Source organism: Triticum urartu, chromosome 6A (genome assembly GCF_056163025.1).
Source record: "Triticum urartu cultivar PI428250 chromosome 6A, HENAU_Tu73, whole genome shotgun sequence".
Taxonomy (NCBI): domain Eukaryota; kingdom Viridiplantae; phylum Streptophyta; class Magnoliopsida; order Poales; family Poaceae; genus Triticum; species Triticum urartu.
Window position 1 is genome coordinate 6,621,051 of NC_141878.1, and position 22,357 is coordinate 6,643,407.

The window sequence follows — 22,357 nt, forward strand, 5'->3', positions numbered from 1 at the left end:
AGTAGAAAAAGGATCAAATGTGAAGCACATTAGTGCCGGTTTGAATTTGAGCCGGCACTAATGTGTCTATTAGTGCCGCTTCCAACGGCTAGGCGGGCGGACATCATTAGTATCGGTTCGTGGTGAACCTTTAGCACCGGTTCGTGACACGAACCGGTACTAAAGTGAGTGGTGGCAGGATGTTGTCAGTCCGGGGCCCCTCCAGCATCTTTAATGCCTGGTCGTATCACGAACCGGTACTAAAGGTCGTCCTACATAGACCCTTCGTCCACCTGAGCTCGCTCTGTTCTTCCCCTTTCCCCTCTCCTCTCTGTTCTTTTCCCTCTTCCTCTCAAACTCATCACACATTTTGCCCAAAATTTGTCAAGATTTGAAGGCCCCCATCCATTCAAATGATCACAAAGGTTAGCAACTTCGTCCTTTCATCTCTCATTGCTAGATTAGCTCGTGCAATGCTTTATATAGTGATTGATTTTTGAGTTTAGTAATTTGGGAGGAATTATATATATGTGATAGTATTTGATTTATATGCAATTTGAGGTCAAAAATAACACTTAGTTTGCATATGTAGGTGTGGTTTACTTAGTGCCTTCTAAATCTCCGTCGTAACCACCGTCGATCGCCCGCAACGTCCCGTCGCCGGCACCACCTTGTGGTGAGCCTTTTGTTCATGAAGTTTTATATAAAAAATTGATGTTTGTGTGATTTGGATATATAGTTACTCGCATAATTATCTGTGACGCCCCGAGACCGATGTGCCAGGTGTCTTCCAGTTATTCGCTGTCTTTGCCATGTCATCCGCTTGCGTGTTGCATCTTGTCATGTCATCATGTGCATTGCATCATCATGTTTTCAAAACTTGCATCCGTCCGGGTTCTCCCCGTTCCTTCCGTTGTCCGTTCTGAGTTCAGACACACTCGCACGCGCCCGCGGCACGTCCGAATATTATTTTAGAAGTGGTCGGAAAATGTTCTCGGAATGAGATGAAAGTTGGCGTGCGGTGTTTTTATGTTGTAGGTAGGCCGCCTGTCAATTTTTGTCGCATTCGGAGTTCGTTTGACGCCCCAACGGTTAACTATAGCGGCAGTATAGCCGGTCTAACGTCGGACGTTTTCGGTCTCCGGAAACAGTCGCCGGGCCTCCCTCTCTTCTCTTCTCTCAGCTCGAGAACGTCTACACAGCCCACTACCTACCTCCATGTCCGGCCTAACCTCTCTCGTCAGCCCGCGGCCCTCCTCGCGCGCGCGCCCGAAAGGTGTCCCGGACCCGACCCGGACTGTCGCTACCGTCGTTGTCCGGATCATCCTCAAACATCTACATAACATCTCCGTTTTGTTAATTGGACTTCCTAATATATTTTTTCGCGATCGTCCGACTGCGATTGGAGGGACAAGTTAGCCCCTAACCCAAAACTCATCTGATATAAATATCAAATCAAACCCTAGCCTATCCTGTCCCATCCTCCGAATCCCTCCGCCGCCACTCTCTCTGGTTCCCCTCGGGATCATCCCAGATCCACCTCTCCAATCAGCCTCCGACCACCTCCCTGTTTTTCCGCGCCGCCCAATTTCCACCCGCACGCAACCAGCCACTCCCTCCTCCCGATCTGCCTCCGTGCCTCCTCTCTCTCCTCGGCACGATCCCGAATGGAACACGAACACCGAGCGGCCGAACCAAGCCAGTCGCGCCACGTCCCTGTTTCGCTCCTGATCGAGCAGGACAACGAGTACCTCGCGCGCACCCCTGCATCGTCCTCGCCACCAAGCTCCGTGCATCGGCTTCCCCATGCACCGCAGGAGACCAGCGCCACCGCCAGGCCATTGCCCTCTCCCTGCTCCCCGTGCTTCCTCCTTTCTCTTCTTCCCCGTCCTCACTCCTCACCATCTACTCCCTCTCGCCTCTCTCTACAGGAAGCCACCAGGACGCCCTCTTCTTCCCCATGCGCCTGCCTCGCGAACTGCAGCACCGCCACGCCTCGACTGCCCAGATCCGCAGCCTCACCATCCTGGAGCCCCGCCGAGTCCCTGGAACCGTCGCGCCAAGTCCAACTCTGCCTCGCGCCGGCGTTGACCCAGCCGAGCGCCTCCTCTGTTGACCTGCGACCCCTACGCTCTGCTGAACCTGTCGACTCGCCAAGGCCGGTTCCTGCTGCCTGTTCCTCTGCATCGAGCGAAGCAGGTTCATCTGCTTCGATTCCGCGTGGTCAACGCAGCGCAGCGCAGCGCCAAGCTCCTCCCGCAAGGCCCAGCGACAGGCCTTCTCCGTTTCAGGCCATGTGGACCAATGTGAGCAGCCTAGATCCACCTATTTCGGTCCCTATTCCAGATCCGGCCCGTGTAGTTTTTTTAGGTTCTGTGTTTTAGCTTTTTTCTAGAGAACGCAGTTTAGCAGAAAAGTCCCTCAGCAAACATGCATTTAATAACTCACAAACCGTGCATCTTTTGTAAAAACTTTATATATGAAAAATGCTTAGAATTTTGTGTAGATTAATAATATGCCACTTTCATCCATGTTTGAAATGCTCAAAATGTTGTTTTAAATTTGCTCAAATGCCATGCTAAACTGCTTTATTTCATAACTAAATAACCGTAGCTCCGATTTTAACCAACTTTATATGTAAATGGGGTAGAAAAGTGCCTATTTTAACATGGTGCACTTTTCTTGCATGTTTAATAACCATAAGATATGGTTTAGGGCAGAACAGTACCAAACCTTAAAACATGCACATGAGGAGTTTCCGGACTTGTTGTTTGTTGTTCCGGCCTCATTTTAATCTTGCCTAGATAGGTAGTTTTCATTTGCTTCACCCTCTTGCCATGTTTAACAACATTTAATATTGTTGGGTACATAAATGAGATCGAACTAAATAACTTGAATGTGGTGTTTCGTCGATATGCAACGGAGTTGCATATTGACCTCCACTTAATTTGTAGAATTGCTTGTGCTCGTTGCCATGCCATGCTTCATTAAATCGGACATGCATCATACTTGTTGTGCATCATGCCATGTTCATGTGAGGTTTGTTTACTATGTTGTGTGCTTCTTTCCGGTGTTGCTTCTTCGGGTTGGTTCCGGTAACGTCGCGTTTGTGAGGACCCGTTCGACTACGTCTGTTTGTCTTCTTCATGGACTCGTTCTTCTTCCTTGCGGGATTTCAGGCAAGATGACCATACCCTCGAAATCACTTCTATCTTTGCTTGCTAGGTGCTCTCTCTTTTGCTATGCCTATGCTACGACACCTACCACTTGCTTATCATGCCTCCTATATTGTTGAGCCAAGCCTCTAACCCACCTTGTCCTAGCAAACCGTTGTTTGGCTATGTTACCGCTTTGCTCAGCCCCTCTTATAGCGTTGTTAGTTGCAGGTGAAGATTGGAGCTTGTTCCATGTTTGGAACATGGATATTTTGTTGGGATATCACAATATATCTTATTTAACTAATGCATATATATATACTTGGTAAAGGGTGGAAGGCTCGGCCTTATGCCTGGTGTTTTGTTCCACTCTTGCCGCCCTAGTTTCCGTCATATCGGTGTTATGTTCCCGGATTTTGCGTTCCTTACACGGTTGGGCTATTATGGGAACCCCTTGACAGTTCTCCTTGAATAAAACTCTTCCAGCAATGCCCAACCTTGGTTTTACCATTCGCCACCTAGCCTCTTTTTCCCTTGGGTTCCGCGGACTCAAGAGTCATCTTTATTTAAACCCCCGGGCCAGTGCTCCTGTGAGTGTTGGTCCAACCTGTCAGCCGCCGGTGGCCAACAGGGGCAACTCTGGGCTGGCCTACTGGAAGTTTGGACAATCTGAGTGTGCCCTGAGAACGAGATATGTGCAGCTCCTATCGGGATTTGTCGGCACATTCGGGCGGTGTTGCTGGATTTGTTTTAACTTGTCGAAGTTGTCTTGTAGAACCGGGATACGGAGTCTGATTGGAATGTCTCGGAAGAAGGTATATCCTTCGTTGACCGTGAGAGCTTGTCATGGGCTAAGTTGGGACACCCCTGCAGGGATTTGAACTTTCGAAAGCCGTGCCCGCGGTTATGGGCAAATGGGAATTTGTTAATGTCCGATTGTAGAAAACCTGAAGTTGACCTTAATTAAAATACATCAACCGCGTGTGTAGCCGTGATGGTCTCTTCTCGGCGGAGTCCGGGAAGTGAACACGGCGTTGGGGTTATGTTTGACGTAGGTTGTTCTAGGATCTCTTCTTGATCATAGTTTCACGATCGTGCTTTGCCTTCTCTTCTCGCTCTCTTTTGCGTACATGTTAGCCACCATATATGCTAGTCGCTTGCTGCAGCTCCACATCATACCTTTACCTTACCTATAAGCTTAAATAGTCTTGATCGCGAGGGTGTGAGATTGCTGAGTCCCCGTGACTCACAGATACTTCCAAAACCAGTTTGCAGGTGCCGATGTTACCGAGCAGGTGACGCAACCAAGCTCAAGGAGGAGCTCGATGAAGATCTTGTCCTTTATGTTGTTCCACTTCTAGTTGATCAGTAGTGGAGCCCAGTTGGGGTCGATCGGAGACCTTGTCGCATTTGGGGTTCTTCTTTTATTTTGGTTCCGTAGTCGAACCTTGACTGTATTTGGATGATGTAATGCTTTATTCATGTATTTGTGTGAAGTGGCGATTGTAAGCCAACTATATATCTTTTCCCTTATTGTATTACATGGGTTGTTTGCGAAGATTACCTCACTTGCGACATTGCTTTCAATGTGGTTATACCTCTAAGTCGTGCTTCGACATGTGGGAGATATAGCCGCATCGAGGGCGTTACAAGTTGGTAATCAGAGCCTTCCCCGACCTTAGGAGCCCCCACTGCTTGATCGCTTTTCGCAGCCGTTATTGAGTCTAGAAAAAATGTTTTGAGTCATTTAGGAATTATATATGGGAGAGTTTAGGAATTCTTTTTACTCCCCAGTCCCTTCATCGCTCTGGTAAGGCATCCTGACGTACAGTTTTGACTATTCTCTTCTCAAATTTCACTCAATTTTTTTTAGGATCACGCGGGTATCTTGCAATCGTTCCGATGGTTTTGTGACGAGAACATTGTTCTTGGTGCCTCCTGTCATTTAGGGGTTGTGGCAGTGTCCCGGGGAGTTGAGCTCCGAGGTGTTGTCGTCACAATTTTATCGTTGCAGTTCTGGAATACCTGAGTTTAGTTTCGCCGACATCGAAAATCTCTTTTATGCAGTTGTTGGTGAGATAACCTCGACGCCACCCAGTACTAGGGCGGGAGTTTGGGAGTATTCCCAGAACTTATATAACGGATGCTTTTCGAAGGTTGAGGTAGATGATTTCCGAAGGTTTCTTGGTTATGTGTTGAAGGATGGATACAGCTGGATGTAGGATTGGGTAGTTTGGGTGAGATATTATGCTTCCCCTGTATCCCCAACACCTGATTGCATAACCGGAAAGGTTCGGGAGTTTCATAGGTGGGAATTCAAGTAGCTCTTAGGATATCTTTCCGACAGACGTATGATACGAAATTGGGGTTCGACGTCTAGTGGTCCGCCTATTCACGGTTGGTTTTACAGTGGTCTCGTTGTGTCTTAAAGAGTCCATGGCTACGCTGACTCGGGGACGCTTCGTATGTCATGTGCACTGCCTTGTACATGATGGTGCTGTACGATCGAGCCCGTGTAGGCCCCACCACAAAAACTTTAGACGAAATATCTATCATATGTTTGTTCTGGCTTATTCTGCAAGCCAATCCTTTGTTTTGTTTTTTTTGAGTTGTGGTATTCGAGTTGCTTCGAAGTCAAATGTTGATTCCATACCTTTCCTAAACGGTGTTCTCATACTCCGATGTGAATACTAATCCTTCTTGATAATTGAGATTGTCATGTCAATCCTTTTCAACCGGCGAGTTTTCTCTTCAACTGGATCCGATCATTTCAACATTCGCAAGATCAACTCAAGTCTTCTCAAGGTGTTTGTTTCATCCGTCTCCAAGTTGCCTTTGTTTTTCCCGCCCACCCACCCTTTTTTTCAAGGACTCAGATTTCTTGATCAAGTGTCCATCTTATTCATCTGAAGTCTCTTCTTTCTTTTCTTTCAGTGTTCTTATCCGGTGATTCTCATGAAGATACTAACGGAGCCTCAAGTTCATCATTATTTGCTCTTTTTCTTCTCCGGTGGATTCAATTCAAGCTTTTTTGATCATATCTTTTTCTCGTTTCAATGCTTTTCTTATGCCGGTGCACCTCATAATAATTCACTTCTCGCTATACATTTGTTCCGAAGTGCTGAAGAAATCTTAGAAGATTCGTGTTTCCACTCTACATTCGTTCAAGCTCTTTTGAGGATGCTTTCTCATTCAAGCCTTTTAATTCAACCGTTGCATTCTCTCTTTTAAATTGTTCTACGGTGTATCTTTTGAGTGGGCCCTAACCCACAGGTCTTTTCCCAGGATCTTACCTGACTCTTCTTATTTTTCCGGAGCTATCCTAAATTCTTTTCGAAGTTTGACGTAAGAATGAATTATCATCAGTCATATGTCTTTCTCCAAGATCTTTCAAATTCTTTCATCATTGGTTCAACCTTTCTAATATTCATCCCGGAGTGCCTCAACAATTCTTGGTGGTGTTTCTCGTCGTAATTCTCAGATTATGAAGACCGAAAAAGAATTTTCTCTCAATCTTGCTCCATTCTCTTCAAGATTCATGGTTCTAGTTCAAGGCCATCCTCTCATAATTGTTTTGATTGTGAGTATTTTTTTCACCCATCCGGAGCATTTCATGAGTTGTTTCCATTTCCTTACTCCGAAGGCCATCTTTTCAAATACTAGTCATTCCAGCTTCCAGCTATCTTTCTCCAAATCTTACCGGTGCTTCATTCAAATATCCTCTAATCAGCTTGCGATCTATTCGTTCACTTGCATCTAAACTCTCTCATGTATCTTCGTTCATTTGCTAATTCTTACCGGTGATTCACCCCTTTTACTTCGTTCGTTTTCACTTCTTACCGGTGGCTCGTTCAAGATTTCTCTTCCTTTGTTATTGTATCGATTCATTTGTTATTTCTATACTACCGGTGGTTCGTTCAATATTTTCCCAAGTTGGCGCTATATCTATCTTAATGCTCTCTACGAGAATAAGTAGTATGTCAAATCCACTGCTTGTCATCAATTTAAATTGGTGAAGGATAAGCATAACGTAATTCTTATTCTTGTTCATCCAAGTGATTAATTCCTTATTCTGGAGGTGCATCAACTTCTTGATTCCAATTGTGTTCAGCTTTTTCTTTTCCCGGAGTTTCAAGATCTCTCTTTTATCTCGTCGAAGCTTCATCTAATCATTTCAAGGCTTCAACCTTATTCTTTTCATCCTTCACTTCTTTGTGATCATTCTTTTAACCGGAGTTCTTCACGGAGGTTCTACATGATGGGTCATCTAGGATTTAATTCCTTCTCGAAGTGTTCACCGAGATTCTTTTCTAAGGACCTCAAGCATTCTTCTTCTTGCTATCCGGAGTGTAATTCTTTCTACTGTATCATTCGAGGTGGTATTATGTCATTCTTGATAATTCGAGTTCATGTTTCATGATTCACATATTATCAAGAATGAGATATTTTAAATCCATCAATCTCGTCATTGGAGTTACCTTGGGTTATAGTTCACTTAAATCTTTCCCTAAGGATTGTTGCTATTATGGTGCTCATAAATGACCCAAGTTCTTCACTTATCCTCCCGACGAAATACTTTCTCATCTCCTTGTTCTTACCAATCCAATTCTTTTTCCCGTGAGTGGCAGGTTGTCACATCATAACTTGAGATGTATTCCATAAGACCATACCAAATTTATTCTTTTCGTTGTTGATTTTCCAACAACTCCGTTCTAGATTTTGTTGTAAGCGTGCTCTCTCAAAGATCTTGTTTCCCTTTGTTCATTCCACTCCACTCTTTTATTTCATTCCGAAGGCTTTGTATTGTTGCTATATTCACTCATCATCTCGTTTTTTCAAATATCTTGTTCTTTTCGTGCTTGTCCATTTAACCGGAGTATCGTGCCCTCTTTTCAAGTTCTCTCATCTTATCAAGTTTTGCCTCACTTTTCAACCGGAGTGCCGTTTCAAATCGTTCTTACCCCTAGTACCATTCTTTCAATAGTTCCGGAGGGAGTATATTTGATCTCATCAAGTATCCTCTCATCTTGCCAAGTTCTTATTGAATTCCTTTTCCTTTCAATCGGAGTGCTGCCCGAAGTTGTTCTTCCTTGTTTCTCTTTTCTAACGGAGTTTTTTTTCAACTTCGCTCATCTCCGTTGTATTCTTCTCTCGAAATGGCTTAACCTTTCAAGGCTCTTTGGTCTCACTCGTTTGTCGAAGAAGCAACTTAGTTTTACCTCTTCTCTTCCTCTTCTTTTTCCCTCCGGTGCCATCCCTAGGATCTCGGGTCGAGATCCTCTCGTAGTGGTGGAGTGTTGTGACGCCCCGAGACCGATGTGCCAGGTGTCTTCCAGTTATTCGCTATCTTTGCCATGTCATTCGCTTGCGTGTTGCATCTTGTCATGTCATCATGTGCATTGCATCATCATGTTTTCAAAACTTGCATCCGTCCGGGTTCTCCCCGTTCCTTCCGTTGTCCGTTCTGAGTCCAGACATACTCGCACGCACCCGCGGCACGTCCGAATATTATTTTAGAAGTGGTCGGAAAATGTTCTCGGAATGAGATGAAAGTTGGCGTGCGGTGTTTTTATGTTGTAGGTAGGCCGCCTGTCAATTTTCGTCCCATTCGGAGTTCGTTTGACGCCCCAACGGTTAACTATAGTGGCAGTATAGCCGGTCTAACATCGGACGTTTTCGGTCTCCGGAAACAGTCGCCGGGCCTCCCTCTCTTCTCTTCTCTCAGCTCGAGAACGTCTACACAGCCCACTACCTTCCGCCATGTCCAACCTAACCTCTCTCGTCAGCCCGCGGCCCTCCTCGCACGCGCGCCCGAAAGCTGTCCTGGACCCGACCCGGACTGTCGCTACCGTCGTGTCTGGATCATCCCCAAACATCTACAAAACGTCTCCGTTTTGTTAATTGGACTTCCTAATATATTTTTTCGCGATCGTCCGATTGCGATTGGAGGGACAAGTTAGCCCCTAACCCAAAATTCATCTGATATAAATATCAGATCAAACCCTAGCCTATCCTGTCCCATCCTCCGAATCCCTCCGCTGCCACTCTCTCTGGTTCCCCTCGGGATCATCCCAGATCCACCTCTCCAATCAGCCTCCGACCACCTACCTGTTTTTCCGCCCCGCCCAATTTCCACCCGCACGCAACCAGCCACTCCCTCCTCTCGATCTGCCTCCGTGCCTCCTCTCCCTCCTCGGCACGATCCCGAATGGAACACGAACACCGAGCGGCCGAACCAGGCCAATCGCGCCACCTCCCTGTTTCGCTCCTGATCGAGCAGGACAACGAGTACCTCGCGCGCACCCCTGCATCGTCCTCGCCACCAAGCTCCGTGCATTGGCTTCCCCGTGCGCCGCAGGAGACCAGCGCCACCGCCAGGCCGTTGCCCTCTCCCCGCTCCCCGTGCTCCCTCCTTTCTCTTCTTCCCCGTCCTCACTCCTCACCATCTACTCCCTCTTGCCTCTCTCTACAGGAAGCCACCAGGACTCCGCCGCCATGGATGGGTGAGCCCCGTGCCGAGCTGCAAGCCCCTGCACCGCCCGGATCACCTGCGACCTCGGGTCGCCCCTGCTTCGTCCTCGCCGCCGTTAGTGCTCCGGCCGCCGCCGCCATGGCCTCCAGCTCCGCCCGTGCGCCTGCCTCGCGAACTGCAGCGCCGCCATGCCTCGACTGCCCGGATCCGCCGCCTCACCATCCTGGAGCCCCGCCGAGTCCCTGGAACCGTCGCGCCAAGTCCAACTCTGCCTCGCGCCGGCGTTGACCCAGCCGAGCGCCTCCTCTGTTGACCTGCGACCCCTACGCTCTGCTGAACTTGTCGACTCGCCAAGGCCGGCTCCTGCTGCCTTTTCCTCTGCATCGAGCGAAGCAGGTTCATCTGCTTCGATTCTGCGTGGTCAACGCAGCGCAGCGCAGCGCCAAGCTCCTCCCGCAAGGCCCAGCAACAGGCCTTCTCCGTTTCAGGCCATGTGGACCAACGTGAGCAGCCCAGATCCACCTATTTCGGTCCCTGTTCCAGATCCGGCCCGTGTAGTTTTTTTTAGGTTCTGTGTTTTAGCTTTTTTCTAGAGAACGCAGTTTTGCAGAAAAGTCCCTCAGCAACATGCATTTAATAACTCACAAACCGTGCATCTTTTGTAAAAACTTTATATATGAAAAATGCTTAGAATTTTGTGTAGATTAATAATATGCCACTTTCATCCATGTTTGAAATGCTCAAAATGTTGTTTGTTTAAATTTGCTCAAATGCCATGCTAAACTGCTTTATTTCATAACTAAATAACCGTAGCTCCGATTTTAACAAACTTTATATGTAAATGGGGTAGAAAAGTGCCTATTTTAACATGGTGCACTTTTCTTGCATGTTTAATAACCATAAGATATGGTTTAGGGCAGAACAGTACCAAACCTTAAAACATGCACATGAGGAGTTTCTGGACTTGTTGTTTGTTGTTCCGGCCTCATTTTAATCTTGCCTAGATAGGTAGTTTCCATTTGCTTCACCCTCTTGCCATGTTTAACAACATTTAATATTGTTGGGTACATAAACGAGATCGAACTAAATAACTTGAATGTGGTGTTTCGTCGATATGCAACGGAGTTGCATATTGACCTCCACTTAATTTGTAGAATTGCTTGTGCTCGTTGCCATGCCATGCTTCATTAAACCGGACATGCATCATACTTGTTGTGCATCATGCCATGTTCGTGTGAGGTTTGTTTACTATGTTGTGTGCTTCTTTCCGGTGTTGCTTCTTCGGGTTGGTTCCGGTAACGTCGCGTTTGTGAGGACCCGTTCGACTTTGTCCGTTTGTCTTCTTCATGGACTCGTTCTTCTTACTTGCGGGATTTCAGGCAAGATGACCATACCCTCGAAATCACTTCTATCTTTGCTTGCTAGGTGCTCTCTCTTTTGCTATGCCTATGCTACGATACCTACCACTTGCTTATCATGCCTCCTATATTGTTGAGCCAAGCCTCTAACCCACCTTGTCCTAGCAAACCGTTGTTTGGCTATGTTACCGCTTTGCTCAGCCCCTCTTATAGCGTTGTTAGTTGCAGGTGAAGATTGGAGCTTGTTCCATGTTTGGAACATGGATATTTTGTTGGGATATCACAATATATCTTATTTAACTAATGCATCTATATACTTGGTAAAGGGTGGAAGGCTCGGCCTTATGCCTGGTGTTTTGTTCCACTCTTGCCGCCCTAGTTTCCGTCATATCGGTGTTATGTTCCCGGATTTTGCGTTCCTTACGCGGTTGGGCTATTATGGGAACCCCTTGACAGTTCTCCTTGAATAAAACTCTTCCAGCAATGCCCAACCTTGGTTTTACCATTCGCCACCTAGCCTCTTTTTCCCTTGGGTTCCGCGGACTCAAGGGTCATCTTTATTTAAACCCCCGGGCCAGTGCTCCTCTGAGTGTTGGTCCAACCTGTCAGCCGCCGGTGGCCACCAGGGGAAACTCTGGGCTGGCCTACTGGAAGTTTGGACAATCTGAGTGTGCCCTGAGAACGAGATATGTGCAGCTCCTATCAGGATTTGTCGGCACATTCGGGCGGTGTTGCTGGATTTGTTTTAACTTGTCGAAGTTGTCTTGTAGAACCGGGATACGGAGTCTGATTGGAATGTCTCGGGAGAAGGTATATCCTTCGTTGACCGTGAGAGCTTGTCATGGGCTAAGTTGGCACACCCCTGCAGGAATTTGAACTTTTGAAAGCCGTGCCCGCGGTTATGGGCAAATGGGAATTTGTTAATGTCCGATTGTAGAAAACCTGAAGTTGACCTTAATTAAAATACATCAACCGCGTGTGTAGCCGTGATGGTCTCTTCTCGGCGGAGTCCGGGAAGTGAACACGGCGTTGGGGTTATGTTTGACGTAGGTTGTTCTAGGATCTCTTCTTGATCATAGTTTCACGATCGTGCTTTGCCTTCTCTTCTCGCTCTCTTTTGCGTACATGTTAGCCACCATATATGCTAGTCGCTTGCTGCAGCTCCACATCATACCTTTACCTTACCTATAAGCTTAAATAGTCTTGATCGCGAGGGTGTGAGATTGCTGAGTCCCCGTGACTCACAGATACTTCCAAAACCAGTTTGCAGGTGCCGATGTTACCGAGCAGGTGACGCAACCAAGCTCAAGGAGGAGCTCGATGAAGATCTTGTCCTTTATGTTGTTCCACTTCCAGTTGACCAGTAGTGGAGCCCAGTTGGGGTCGATCGGGGACCTTGTCGCATTTGGGGTTCTTCTTTTATTTTGGTTCCATAGTCGGACCTTGACTGTATTTGGATGATGTAATGCTTTATTAATGTATTTGTGTGAAGTGGCGATTGTAAGCCAACTATGTATCTTTTCCCTTATTGTATTACATGGGTTTTTTGCGAAGATTACCTCACTTGTGACATTGCTTTCAATGCGGTTATGCCTCTAAGTCGTGCTTCGACACGTGGGAGATATATCCGCATCGAGGGCGTTACATTATCTTACCCATACGTTGTTTGTTATATATAGTGCCATGGTTTTGATATCCGTCCCCGTCGGCCCTCGTCCGGGTTATGATTCGGATGTGGTATATTCTCTTTTAAAACTATTCATTGCATTTCTTGTTTATGACAAATTATGCCCATCAAGTTGACATAGATATTTGTATGTAGGAGGTAGTTGAACCGGAAATTCCAACCGACCCTATTGTCGAGAGGTTAAATTTAGTTGAAAGAGAAAACGAGGATTTGAAGAAAAAATTGAAAAGAATTGAGGGGGAGAAGATGGAATTGGAGTTGCATGTTGCCGATGTCGTCGATGATCACAAGATTAAGATGGAGAAAATGCGCTTGAAGTTTAGAAAGATTAGAAAATATGCCATTCATAGTGAGGCTTGGTATCATTATGCTGTTGGATCAATTGTTACCTTAGTTGCGATCTTGATCGTATTTGTTGTTGCATTTAAATTCTTTAGCTAGAGAGTTATTTGTTTGTTGCATTTAAGTGTTGTATGATCTTTATGTATGAACTTTATGTATTGTATTAATTTGGTGTTTTCAGTGCTGTGTATTGAAGATGAGCCGGCAATGGATGTACGATGACCGATGCTCTCCCGAGTTCATTAATGGCGTGCGTACTTTTCTGCTTGCGACTGAGGCAAACAAGCGGGCCGATGGTTTTATGCCTTGTCCATATGCTGGCTGTAAGAATGGTCACAATTACTATACGTCAAAAACCATTCACGTCCACCTATTTGAGTCTGGTTTTATGACCCACTATAATGTTTGGATCAAGCATGGAGAAAGAGGGATTATGATGGAAGACAATGAAGAAGAAGAGGACGACGACAGCTATCCTGGCCATGGGTTCCCTGAATACAATGATACAACAATGAGGGAAGAAGCTGAGCCGGTAATGCGGGAAGAAGCTGAGCCGGCAATGCGGGAAGAAGCTAAAGAAGAGGCATCAGATGAGCCCGTTGATGATCTAGGTCGGGCCATTGCCGATGCAAAGAGAAACTGCGCAAGTGATTTCAAGAAGAAGAAGTTGCAGCACATGTTAGAGGATCACAAAAAATTGTTGTACCCGAATTGCATAGGTGACAAGAAAAAGCTGGGCACCACACTGGAATTGCTACAATGGAAGGAAGAGAATGGTGTATCTGACAAGGGATTTGGAAAGTTGCTGGTAATGATAAAGAATATGCTTCCAAAGGACAACGAATTGCCCGAGAGTATGTACGAAGCAAAGAAGGTTGTCTGCCCTCTAGGGTTAGAGGTGCAGAAGATACATGCATGTCCTAATGATTGCATCCTCTACCGCGGTGAGTACGAGGATTTGAACGCTTGCCCGGTATGCGGTGATTGCGCTATAAGATCAGCCGCGATGACCCTGGTGATGTCGAGGGTGAGCACCCCAGGAAGAAGATTCCTGCCAAGGTGATGTGGTATGCTCCTATAATACCACGGTTGAAACGTTTGTTCCAAAACAAAGAGCATGCCATGGCGATGCGATGGCACAGAGAAGACCGTAAGAAAGACGGAAAGTTGAGAGTACCTGCTGGCGGGTCACAATGGAGAAAAATCGAAAGAAAGTACGGGAAGGAGTTTGAAGATGACGTAAGGAACGTATGGTTTGGTCTAAGTGCAGATGGCATTAATCCTTTTGGGGAGTAGAGCAGCAACCATAGCACCTGGACTGTGACTCTATGTTTGTATATCCTTCCTCCTTGGTTGTTCATGAGGCGGAAGTTCATTATGATGCCAGTGCTCATCCAAGGCCCTAAGCAACCCGACAACGACATTGATGTGTACCTAAGGCCATTAGTTGAAGAACTCTTACAACTGTGGAATGGAACAGGTGTACGTACGTGGGATGAGCACATGGGGAAAGAATTTCACCTAAAGGCGTTGCTGTTCGTGACCATCAATGATTGGCCTGCTCTCAGTAACCTTTCAGGACAGACAAACAAGGGATACCGCGCATGCACGCACTGTTTGGACGATACCTACATTATATATTTGGCTAATTGTAAGAAGAATGTGTACCTGGGACATCGTCGATTTCTTCCGAGCAAGCATCCCGTAAGAAAGAAAGGCAAGCATTTCAAAGGTGAGGCGGATCACCGGACGAAGCCTCGCCACCGTACTGGTGCTGATGTACATGATATGGTCAAGGATTTGAAGGTGGTTATTGGAAAGGGTCCTGGTGGACAACCTGTTCCGAATGACGCTGACGGACGCGCACCCATGTGGAAGAAGAAATCTATATATTGGGATCTGCCCTATTGGAAAGACCTAGAGGTCCGCTCCACAATTGACGTGATGCACGTGACGAAGAATCTTTGCGTGACCCTGCTTGGCTTCTTAGACGTGTATGGGAAGACAAAAGATACACCTGAGGCACGGGAGGACCAGCAACATATGCAAGGAAAATACGACATACATCAGGGTCATGCAAGCTACGCTCTTACCAAAGAAGAGAAGGAAATCTTCTTTGAATGCCTGCTCAGTATTAAGGTACCGTCTGACTTCTCGTCGAATATAAAGGAAATAATAAACATGGCAGAGAAAAAGTTCCAGAACCTAAAGTCTCATGACTGCCACGTGATTATGATGCATCTGCTTCCGGTTGCATTAAGCGGGCTTCTACCGGAAAACGTTCGATTAGCCATTGTGAAGCTATGTGCATTCCTCAATGCAATCTCTCAGAAGGTAATCGATCCAGAAATCATACCAAGGTTAGAGAATGATTTGGTGCAATGTCTTGTCAGTTTCAAGTTGGTGTTCCCACCATCCTTCTTCAACATCATGACGCATGTCCTAGTTCACCTATGCGAAGAGATTAACGTTTTGGGTCCTGTATTTCTACACAATATGTTCCCCTTTGAGAGGTTCATGGGAGTCTTAAAGAAATATGTTCATAACCGTGCTAGGCCAGAAGGAAGCATCTCCAAGGGCCATGAAAATGAGGAGGTCATTGAGTTTTGTATTGACTTTATTCTTGACCTTAAGCCGATTGGTGTTCCTGAATCGCGGCATAAGGGCAGACTGGATGGAAAAGGCACGCTAGGAGGGGAACAAATAGTATGTATGGGCGGACATTATCTCACTGAAGCACACTACACAGTTCTACAAAATTCCGCCTTGGTGGCTCCGTATATGGATGAACACAAGAATTTGCTACGCTCCAAACACCCAGAGCGATCTGATCACTGGATTACACGTGAGCAAACCAGGAGTTTCGCCAGCTGGTTGCAGACACGTACCATGCATGACGCCTCTATTGAAGATGACCTGTACTTGCTGTCCCACTTACCATCTTCGAATATAATGACTTTCAAAGGGTACGAGAGAAATGGTAATACATTTTACACGATCACCCAAGATAAGAAGAGCACCAACCAAAACAGTGGTGTCCGCTTTGATGCGGAAACCAAGACGGGAAAGGAAACATATTATCGTTATATACAGGACATATGGGAACTTGACTATCGACGTGGTTTGAAGGTCCCTTTGTTTCGGTGCAAATGGGTCAATATGACACGAGGCGGGGTAACGGAAGACCCGCAGTACGGAATGACAACAGTGGATCTCAACAATCTTGCGCATGCAGATGAACCATTCGTCCTAGCCAATGATGTGGCACAGGTTTTCTATATGAAGGACATGTCTACCAAGCTGAGAAAAAGAAAAGATAAGGAAGCGAATGCATCGTACGATGAGCCAAAGCGGGACATAGTTCTTTCTGGGAAGAGAAACATCGTGGGAGTGGGTGACAAGACAGACATGTCAGGAGATTATGAAAAGTTTGATGAAATTGCTCCATTCACAGTGAATATTGATCCGAGCATACAGTTAAATGATGAAGATTTTCCATGGCTACGGCGCAAAGGGACACATGCGAAGAAAAAGTTTCACACCCAAAGATCTGGGATGTGATCGGCTTCACTATCATCACTTTCTTCTGTGTTTCACACCCAGGAGGGAATCTCTGTAATATTTAGGGTAGCTAGTTATGTGTTTTGGCATTTGAAGCGCGAACAAATTTTATGTGCAAGCAAATTCTTTCATGCATTTACTGATTTTATTAACTAAATGACCCTGAAATTGAAAAGCATTTCAAATGAACTCAGAAAAAGTTGAAAGTTGGCATGGTATCATAATTTCACCCACATAGCATGTGCAAAAAAGTAGAGAGGGTTACCGCAAAAACTGGATGCATTTCGTGTACAAAATGGACAATCTCTTTCGAAGTATCAGGGTTTCGGACGAAAACTCATCCGTTACAAAGGCATTTCATTTTTTAAATAACCTAAGCATTACCAAATTGAATATAATGATAAAACACACTAATATTAAACATAAGAAAAAAGAATCACTGAAAAATCTATTTTCAAAGTTAAGTTATTCACAAACTAGTGATTCACATAAATTTTCAAATAATTCAAAATTTAAACTATTCAAATTTGTAAACTACCGGTACTAACAGAAAGTTTGTAATTTTTTGTACCTAAAGCAAAAATATTCACAAAGAAACTCTAAATACAGCAAAAAACAACTCAAAAATAAATAAAGCAAAAAATAAGAAAAAAGCCCACCTACTGCGCCACAGCGGCCTGCATACGACTAGAAACCCAACTTGTTGTTGGGCCACGATGCAGGACCGCAAAGGCCCAGTAGGCCCACAGGGCAGCACAGAACATTTAGGCCTAGTAGGCCTGCTTTGGAGAGGAGCTCGAGGGAGCTACCGCACTGGGCCTTATAAACCAGTGCGGACGACCCTCGGCTAGCGAGGTGGGACTAAACATGACGCACCGCACCTGCACCAGTGCACCCACTTTAGTACCGGATGGTGGCTCAAACCGGTACTAAAGGGGGGTCTTTAGTACCGGTTGGAGCCATCACCCGGTACTAAAGGGGTGCCGTTCCCGCCACTTGGCCTGGCCAAAACAGACCTTTAGTACCGGTTGGTGGCTCCAACCGGTACTAAAGGTTGTTCTATATAAGAAAACACTTCAAAATTTTTGTCAGTTTCTCATCTCTCCCTCTGCTTCTTTCTCCTCTGCCCCATCGCCGCCGCCCCTCGTCGCCGCCCCCGTCGCCGTCCGTCGCCGTTCCCGTCGCCGTCCATCGCCGTCGCCGTCGCCGCGCCCCGTCGTCGCGCACCGCCCCGTCCTCCTATCATCCCCGTCCGGCCCGTCGCCGTCCCCGTCGTCACCGCCCCGTCCCCGTCGCCGTCTCCGTCTCCGTCCCCGTCCCTGTAGCCCCCCCCCCCCCCCCCGTCGTCGCGCCTCGCCGGTGAGCTCCTGCCCCGGCCGCCCTGTACCACACACACACACACATTGTTATAGAAATGTTAGCAATCTTTCTATTTTTTAGTTATATAATTATTAGAAATGTTAGTTATATAGAAATGTTTTTTAGTTAAAGAAATATTAGAAATGTTAGTTATATAGAAATGTTAGTTATATAGAAATGTTTTTTAGTTATAGAAATATTAGAAATGTTAGTTTTAGTTATAGAAATATTAGAAATGTTAGTTTTAGTTATAAAATTTAGAATTTGCATATATGAAATCACAATCCATCATTTAAAAAATGTTACTTTACTTTTGCGGCATATAGTATTTGTTGTCGACGATGCCCGGCCCGCATCCGCGCTGTCGACCCGTTCGCGATGACGTCCTGCTTCAGAGGACCCATGTCTGGGACTGGGCTCCGCCGGGCTGGCACTGGGAGGTGCTACCTTCAGGGGAGCGACGCTTGGTGAGGAACCCGGCCCCAGGTCCCGTCGTCGACCCTCATCTCCTTTGGTGGCGTTCGCGTGGGCCACTTTCGGTGTGGAGGGAGCCGGCCCCGCCGGAGGTGGTACGTCGCCGTGTCAGCGAGGAGGACGAGCACGTCCATCGCTACATGGCTGCTATGGACGTCAGGTTCTCCAATACCCGGCAGGTTCTTTGGGGAGATCACCCGAGATATGATCCAGTGATGGTTCCTTCACTTTGGTTGTCTACCACCTAGATCACTCTCTAGTATTCGATCTTTATTAGCTAGCTAGCAAGCTAGCTAGTGATGTATTCGATATATAATATTCGAGATGATTTATTCAAGATTATATATATTATTCGAGATGATGTATTCGAGATTATATCTATTATTCGAGACGACGTATTCGAGATTATATTCGATGATGCTTATTATGTACTATGATTGATTCAGTTTTTCCTTATTAATTGATTGCATCCATGCATTGTAATTTGAATATATTTCTTTTGGATTAGTTAAATAAAACCTATGGCGGACAATACCAGCAGAGAGGGAGAAGAGGCCCTGTTCAATATCATACGCAATCCTCGCGGGCCAGATGATGATCAGAATGAAGAAGATTATGATGGCTCCGAATATCTAAACAACACCGGGGATGGTGATATGATATTCGATCGCGACGACCGAATTGATGAAGTCATGAACTATGAACATGACGAAGAAAATGTTGATCTTGAAACAACAAAGACCGGCGAGGTATATATATTTATATAAGCAGGCATCTGGTGATCATCACATGTTTTAAATGACTTGAAGATATATTAACGAATCGATCTTTCTTCTTTCAGCCATCCGGATCGAGCAAATCTTCAGGCAACAGGAAACGAGGCCCGAACAAAAAGCTGAAGGAGGGCGTAAAGTACAATATCGAGGCCATCAAACCTAATGGAGAACCATTAGCGCCTAAGAAGATTGCGGACAAGTTCATTCGTCAGTGTGGAGTTCTTGTGAAGGACCAACTCCCGATCTCCCTTCAAGAATGGAGAGAGCCAGCAAAGCCACGTCCAGGAGTTACTTTTGTCGACGATAGACAAAAACTTCTGCTTTGGGAAACGCTCATGGAACATTTCACCCTACCAGATCATTTCACAGATGCAGATGTGGAGAAAGTCAATGACGCTGCTCTTAGGAACATGGCGGTTGAATTCAGCAACCACAAGAATCGTGAATGGGACAAGTACATCAAGGGAGTACTCTAGTATTCGAGGGAACACTAGAGAAGCAAAGTGCTCATTGGGACGATTTCATGAAATTCAAGGATTCGAATTATCTAAGGAACGGTCGAGGATAAACAAGGCCAATGCCGCAAAAAAGGATAAGTTCCATAAGCTGGGGCCAGGTGGCTATGCGGTGGGAATGCCTAAGTGGGATAAGTCTGAGAAAGAGATGGAGGATGCAGGTGTCACTCCAGAAACATTGAGCTGGCCCCCCAGGAGCAGGACTTGGTTCTATGCGCATGGGGGGGAGTTGGACCCGAAGACAGGCAAAGTTTCGAAGAAGGCATGTCTGGACGGAGCCGAAGATAAGCTACTTGTTGCAATAGAAGAGGCTCGATCGGGGGTGTTGCAGCCCAACAGAGAGAACGACTAGCTTACGCGTGCCCTGGGAAATCCTGAACACCCGGGAAGAACACGAGGCAAGGGCGCTATTCCGTGGTATGAGGGGTTTTCGGACTGGAACGTCGACTACAGAACCCGTGCGAGAAAGAAGATTGCGGAGGAGAAGAAGAGGAAGATGGAGGAGGAGCAGAGGAAGCTGGACTATGAACGCCTTCAAGGCATAGAATCAACGCACGCAGACTTGGCAGTCAAATTCCAGCGGCAGCAGGAGCAGATTGACTCACTTAGCCAGCAAAGGGGGTCTCAGCAGCTGCAGCAGCTAGCGGATGATCCAGCATTGGATAGCACCGTCCCATCCATGCCGAGAAGCAACATGGGTTCTGCCTCGGGCGATGCATTGCTGGATAGCTACCCAGTGGATGACATCATGGAGAACACTAACTGCGAACTACACTTCAAAATGAAGAACATATCCATGAAGGTGGCGGACGCCCTTGCTTTTACAAATCCCCCCGAGGCAACCTTCCATTGCAACCCGATTCCAGCGGGCTATGCTCGTGTCTTGGTTGATGAGGTGGTGGACCAATATTCGGGGCTAGAGCTTGACATTCCTGGAGGTGACGAGGAGCACACACTAGGAGAGGCCAACCATCGTATCATCCTATGGAGAAAGGATTGCATCATCTTTCGAAGGCCACCGACACCGCGTTATCCGACTCCTCGTCGAAGTCCGCCACCGAGTCAGCAGACTTCCGCTCCTCCAAGTCCAGCAACGCGTCAGGCCACTCCTCCTCCAAGTCCGGCACAGCTTCAGGCCACTCCTCCTCCTTCGTATCTCTCTTTTCTGTTCGCCGGAAGGGAAGAAGGCGCACCTCCACTAAAGCTTTATCATAGTTCCTTCTCTCACCCGTAGTTTCGTCTTTTTGGTGGATCTTGCTAGTTACTCTCTTGAAGGTGAAACTAGGCCTACTACGGAAGGACTTAGTTCGCTAGGAATAGGAAACAGAGGTGCCGTTGCTTGTTCTACTAACGCTAGTGCTACTTATCGCTAGGATACAACTAGATAATTCGTACGTGCATAGGATGCCGAGGGCTGGATAAAGATGAACTCTTTGCCAATGCCTGCTTCCTTGGTATGATACCGGTATTGAGGGAAAGGATATCGATGGGCCGCCGTTTTGTTATTGGATTCGATTAAGAACCATAGCCGTAGTCGTAGCCGTTGCAAGTCCGACAAAGCGTCAGGCCACTCCTCCTCCAAGTCCGGCACAGCTTCGGGCCACTCCTCCTCCTCCAACTCAGCCATGTCAGCCGTCTTCGCCGCCTCAGCAATCATGGAAGAGAGCCGCCTCAGCTATGGTGCGTAGCGGTACAAGTCGAGGTAGTACTGGAGGTACAGGCGGAGGCAAGCGATTTCAATATGGTCCAAGAAGCCTCGCGCCTCTTCCGCAGAGGCCTTACGACAAGTCCGAGGAGGAAAACGCAGCCATATCGAAGGCCGAGGTGGAAGCCCATTTTGCACCAAACCCGCCACCGCCGCCAAGGGAGAAAGTGCCTGAGGAAAATATTGACCACTTCATTCGTATGGCTAGAGCACCAGCTCCCAAGCCTGTTGACACAGACTATGAGCGCCACCTCAGGAAGTTTAATCGAGCACGTCTACAGAAAGAGGTGAGCTCGAGCTCGAGCAAATCAGCTGGCAAAACATGCGGTTAAACCGTTCCCCATCTGGGAGAACAGGCGGCGCAATCAATCCCCCCGCTTGTTGTGCCAAGAACACATGAGAGTACGTGCGCCCAATATTATTGTGGGCAAACCGTTAACGTTCCCGGACTGGGCGATGTGGTAATAACCAAGGAGCATATTGAGCAGGCTAAAAGCCTCATGATCACTGTTGGACAACTCCTTGATATCGAGCCCATGTCTCCGACTAGAGAGGAGGAAATAAAACGGAAATATGTCCGGGGCCAACCTTTGGTTGAGCCAGACGAGGTCAAGAAGCTCCCGACGAGAATGTATGAATTGCATCAATGGTACATGGACATTACCAAGATTACCAATCGAGAGTCCCTCATGGTGAATGTCAAGAAGGATCATTACTACCATGAGAAAGCTGTGTCCGTTGAGTATTTAGAACTATTTCAGTTATACAATCAAGACGCACTCGATAAATCTATCGTCAGTTGCTATTGTCTGTAAGTGATTTCTTTCTGTAATTTAAGTCTCAAGCTAGCTGTAGTGATCATTTTGATCAATCATTACCTGTAATTATCCTCACTATATTCTTTTATGTGGTATTATGCAGGATGAAGATTTATGAAATGAAAAAAGGTGGACGCTATGGCATTGGATTCGTTG

At 46.5% G+C, this 22,357-nt stretch overlaps 1 long non-coding RNA gene across 1 annotated transcript; it reads left to right on the forward strand.

Moving 5' to 3' along the window:
- Window positions 1–291: 291 nt before the first annotated feature.
- LOC147963050 (uncharacterized) lies at window positions 292–12,958 on the forward strand. Its single transcript, XR_015607373.1, has 3 exons — window positions 292–404; window positions 572–655; window positions 12,644–12,958. It is a non-coding gene; the product is annotated as an uncharacterized LOC147963050 (long non-coding RNA).
- The last annotated feature ends 9,399 nt before the right edge of the window (window positions 12,959–22,357 follow it).